Here is a 6,000-nt window from a genome sequence, read left to right as displayed (position 1 = left end):
TTCACATCAGTCCCTAACCCTCAAGGGGTGTACAATCTAAGGTCCCTAACCCTCAAGGGGCGTACAATCTAAGTTCCCTAACTCTCAAGGGGCGTACAATCTAAGGTCCCTAACCCTCAAGGGGCGTACAATCTAAGGTCCCTAACCCTCAAGGGGCGTACAATCTAAGGTCCCTAACCCTCAAGGGGCGTACAATCTAAGGTCCCTAACTCTCAAGGGGCGTACAATCTAAGGTCCCTAACCCTCAAGGGGCGTACAATCTAAGGTCCCTAACTCTCAAGGGGCGTACAATCTAAGGTCCCTAACCCTCAAGGGGCGTACAATCTAAGGACCCTAACTCACATTCATACATACACATACATGTGAAACTCGAAAAATTAGAATATGGTGCAAAAGTTCATTTATTTCAGTAATACAACTTAAAAGGTAAAAATAATATATGAGATAGACTCATTACATGCAAAGCAAGATAGTTCAAGCCGTGATTTGTCATCATTGTGATGATTATGGCTTACAGCTCATGAAAACCCCAAATCCACAATCTCAGAAAATGAGAATATTCCATGCAATCAATAAAACACGGATTGTACATAGAACAATATCGGACCTCTGAAAAGTAGAAGCATGCATATGTACTCAGGACTTGGTTTGGGCCCCTTTTGCAGCAATTACTGCCTCGTGGCATGGAAGCTATCAGCCTGTGGCACTGCTGAGGTGTTATGGAAGACCAGGATGCTTCAATAGCGGCCTTCAGCTCTTCTGCATTGTTCGGTCTCATGTCTCTCATCTTTCTCTTGGCAATGCCCCATAGATTCCCTATGGGGTTCAGGTCAGGCGAGTTTGCTGGCCAATCAAGCACAGTAATCCCACGGTCATTGAACCAGGTTTTGATGCTTTTGGCAGTGTGGGCGGTGCCAAGTCCTGCTGGAAAATGAAGTCAGCATCCCCATAAAGCTCGTCTGTGGAAGGAAGCATGAAGTGCTCCAAAATCTCCTGGTAGACGGCTGCGTTGACCCTGGACTTAATGAAGCACAGTGGACCAACACCAGCAGATGACATGGCTCCCCAAATCAACACAGACTGTGGAAACTTCACACTGGACTTCAAGCATCTTGCAGTGTGTGCCTCTCCATTCTTCCTCCATACTCGAGGTCCTTGTGCCTCTCCATTCTTCCTCCATACTCGGGGTCCTTGGGCCTCTCCATTCTTCCTCCATACTCTGGGCCCTTGTGCCTCTCCATTCTTCCTCCATACTCGGGGTCCTTGGGCCTCTCCATTCTTCCTCCATACTCGGGGTCCTTGGGCCTCTCCATTCTTCCTCCATACTCGGGGTCCTTGGGCCTCTCCGTTCTTCCTCCATACTCGGGGTCCTTGGTTTCCAAATGAGATGCAAAAGTTGCTCTCATTAGAAAAGAGGACTTTGTACCACTGAGTAACAGACCAGGTCTGTTTTTCTTTAGCCCAGGTAAGACGCTTCTGATGTTGTTTGTTGTTCAGGAGCTGCTTGACAAGAGGAATACGACATTTGAAGCCCATGTCCAGGATCCATCTCTGTGTGGTGGCTCTTGATGCACTGACTCCAGCCTCAGTCCACTCCTTGTGAAAATCCCCAACACTTTTGAATGGCCTTTTCCTGACAATCCTCTCCAGGCTGTGGTCATCCCTGCTGCTTGTGCACCTTTTTCTTCCACACTTTTCCCTTCCACATAACTTTCTATTAATGTGCTTTGATACAGCACTTTGGGAACATCCAACTTCTTTTGCAATTACCTTTTGAGGCTTTCCCTCCTTATGGAGGGTGTCAATGATGGTGTCAGGTCAGCAGTCTTTCCCATGATTGTGATTCCTACTGAACCAGACTGAGGGACCATTTAAAGGCTCGGGAACCCTTTGCAGGTGTTATGGCTTAATTATCTGATTAGAGTGGGACACTTTGAAACGAGAATAGTATTATAATTATTATTATAATAATAAATGTAATTCAATAATATAATCAAACCAAAAACACTGAAATGTGAAATATAGCGCCAAGTTCTCACATCGCTGAGCTCAGTCGCAGAATCGTTTTCAGTGTCTGATGAGGAATTTCCCCCACCAATCATTATCACTCAATTCTGCAAGTGGTTCTAATTTACTATCGCTGTTCTCTAGCCGGTCTAAAACCGCTTTTGACCTAAAGGGACGCTTTTTGGACGCCATGGATGTTTCTCAGTTTCCAGGCAGAAAGAACAGTAAAAATGCAGGCAGGGCGCCGGACAAAGCACTCGGGACAAAATGTATGTGAAATGGTTTGATACAGGAATGTTATACTATGTGATTTTAGTGTATTTAGTGAATGTCACTTTTTGTAATTTTCAAATTTCCCGCCATTCCATCCCCCGTACGTCCCGACGTTGCAGGGGACTGAACCCGGAAGACAGATGCCGGCATCCGCCGGAGGACATTGCTGGGGACACTGCAGGAGGGACATCGTGGGAGCGCAGGACAAGGTAAGTGATCGAGGGATCACGGAGCAACGCTGCAGTGTATTCCCGAGTGTAGCTCGGGGTTACCGCTTGTGGTGCTGAAACTTTACCCCGAGCTACACTCGGGAATACCGCCAGGGAGGTTAATATAGCATCTTACATTGGGGGTAAATAGTAATCAGCATAGAGCCAACAAACCAGCCTCAGCAGTTTTTCTATTCAGAAACCACGTTTTTCCAGATTCCAAAATGGCCGCTGCGGCACCTCCGGTTTGGCGTAATACGTCTTCTTCTTCTTTCTGACACTTTAGTGAAAGAAAAGGTTTATTATTATTATTTTCTTTCAAGGGTGAAAGTGTTACTTTTCTTTAGGGGTGATTATAGTATTTATTTATTTCAGGTACTTATATAGTAGGTAATATATTGAGTGAGGCTAGATTTGCCAAGTGATCATATATCACACAGCGTTGTGTCCTGAAACACCCCAAAAGCTTTGGTGAAAAGAAAAACAATCTGTCACGATGTGCAGTGGCTAAGTGATTAGTACCTCTGCCTGATGGCATTACGATCTTTGGTTTGAATCCAAACTGTCGCACTAACTTTATGCAGTTTGCATGTTCTCCCTGTGTCTGTGTGGGTTTCCTCTGGGTACTCCGGTTTCCTCACACACTACAAAGGCATGCTGGTAGGGGAATTGGCTCCTGTCTAAATTGTCCCTAGTACAGTATATGTACAGTTGCAAGAAAAAGTATGTGAACCCCTTGGGATTACGTGGAGTTTTGCATGAATTGGGCATAAAATGTGCTCTGAACGTCATCTAAGTCACAACAATAGAAGAACACAGTCTGCTGAACATAATACTACACAAACATTAGATGTTGCCATGGTTTAATTGTACATAACATGTAAACATTCACAGTGCAGGGAGGAAAAAGTATGTGAACCTTTGGACTTAATAACTGGTTGACCCTCCTTTGGCAGCAATAACCTCAACCAAACATTTCCTGTAGTTGCAGATCAGACCTGCACAACGATCTGGAGCAATTTTGGACCACTCCTCTTCACAAAACTGTTTCAGTGTAGCAATATTCTTGGGATGTCTGGTGTGAATCGCTCTCTTAACCTCCTTGGCGGTATTCCCGAGTGTAGCTCGGGGTAACATTTCAGTACCAAGAGCGGTAACCCCGAGCTACACTCGGTAATACCATGCGGCACTGCTCCGGCATTTGTTCTTCACTTACCTTACCCTGCGCTCCCACGATGTGTCCCCTGCAGCGTCCCCGGCCATCACCTTCGGCCGATGCCGGCATCCGGCTTCTGTGTCCTGTCCCTGTGACGTTGGGACGTACGGGCGCCGCCGGCGGCGGGAAATTTAAAAATTTTAAATAATGTCAATTTTTTTTTACATTTTACATAGTAAAACATTGCTGTCTCAACCAATTTCACATACATTTTGTCCCGAGTGCTTTGTCCGGCGCCCCGCCTGCATTTTGTCTGTTCTTTCTGCCTGGAAACTGAGAAACGTCCATGGCGTCCAAAAAGCGTCCCTTTAGGTCAAAAGCGGTTTAGATCAGCTAGAGAACAGCGATAGTAAATCAGAACCACTTGCAGAATTGAGTGATAATGATTCGTGGGGGAAATTCCTCATCAGACACTGAAAACGATTTTGCGACTTTGCTCAGCAATGTGCGAACTTGGCGCTCTATTTCAAATTTCAGTGTTTTTGGTTTGATTATATTATTGAATTAAATGTATTATTATTATATTATTATTTTTTATGATTATTTATTAAATTATAATTTATGATTTTGTGTTTCAAGTTTTATCATACCCGGGATGTTTACTAGACTCTTGTTCGGACAGATTTCAGTGAGTTATTCCTAAAAATTATAGCCTACAATAAAAAACTACATATTTCCATGCAAAATAATGGTACCGCTTTCAGCACCAACAATCTGAAATAATCATACCGCCAGGGAGGTTAAGGTCATGCCACAGCATTTCAATCGGGTTGAGGTCAGGACTCTGACTGGGCCACTCCAGAAGGCGTATTCTGTGCTGTTGCAGCCATTGTTTTGTTGAATTACTTGTATGCTTTGGGTCATTGTCCTGTTGCATCACCCATCCTCTGCGGAGCTTCAGTTGGCGGACAGATGGTCGTACGTTTTCCTGCAAAATGTCTTGATAAACTCTGGAATTCATTTTCCCATCAATGACAACAATCCGTCCAGGCCCTGAGGCAGCAAAGCAGCCCCAAACCATGATGCTTCCTCCGCCATGTTTCACAGTGGGGATGAGGTTTTGATGTTGGTGTGCTGTGCCTTTTTTTCTCCACACATAGTGTTGTGTGTTCTTCCCAAACAACTCAATCTTGGTTTCATCTGTCCACAGTATATTTTGCCAGTAGTGCTGTGGAACATCCAGGTGCTCTTTTGCAAACTTCAAACGTGCTGCAATATTCTTTTTGGACAGCAATGGCTTCCTCCGTGGTGTCCTCCCATGTACTCCATTCTTGTTTAATGTTTTCCTTATTGTAGATGTGTCAACAAAAATGTTAGCATGTGCCAGAGATTTCTGTAGGTCTTTAGCTGACACTCTGGGATTCTTCTTTACCTCATGCAGCATTCTGCTCTGTGCTCTTGCAGTAATTTTTACAGGACGACCACGCCTAGGGAGAGTAGCAACAGTGCTAAACTTTCTCCATTTGTAGACAGTCTGTCTTACCGTGGACACATGAACATCAAGGCTTTTGGAGATACTTTTGTAACCCTTTCCAGCTTCATGCAAGTCAACAATTCTTGATGGTAGGTCTTCTGAGAGCTCTTTTCTGCGAGGCATGGTTCACATCAGACAGTGCTTCTTGAAACCAGTAAACCCAAAACAGGTGTGTGTTTTTTAAGGGCAGGACAGCTGTCAGCAACACATCCAATATCATCACACTGATTGGAGTCAAGGTTGGCTCATTCCTGGCTCCAATTAGCTCTGGGAGAAGTCATTAAGCTAGGGCCTCACATACTTTTTCCTCCCTGCACTGTGAATGTTTACATGTTATGTGCAATTAAACCATGGCAACATCTAATGTTTGTGTAGTATTATGTTCAGCAGACTGTGTTCTTCTATTGTTGTGACTTAGATGACGTTCAGAGCACATTTTATGCCCAATTCATGCAAAACTCCACGTAATCCCAAGGGGTTCACATACTTTTTCTTGCAACTGTATGAATGTGAGTTAGGGACCTTAGATTGTACGCCCCTTGAGGGTTAGAGACTGATGTGAATGTACAATATATATGTAAAGTGCTGCGTAAATTGACAGCACTATAAAAGTACCTGAAATAAATAAAATAATACACTGACAACCCTAGTGCTGCTGGGTGGAAGTGCTAGCCACTTAGCCACTGTGCATCTGCTGGCATTGCATTTCAATGAAACAGTTATTCGGTCCGGACTCACAGGGAAAAAAAGATGGATTTGATTTTAAAGTGATAACAAGCCCTCATGTTTGTTCACTTTCAGCAGCTGATTTAACCACTTCA

Source organism: Staurois parvus, unplaced genomic scaffold (assembly GCF_062004578.1).
Source record: "Staurois parvus isolate SC_StPar_1 unplaced genomic scaffold, SC_StPar_1.0 ptg000095l, whole genome shotgun sequence".
NCBI lineage: Eukaryota > Metazoa > Chordata > Amphibia > Anura > Ranidae > Staurois > Staurois parvus.
Note: the sequence above shows the minus strand (reverse complement) of the source record.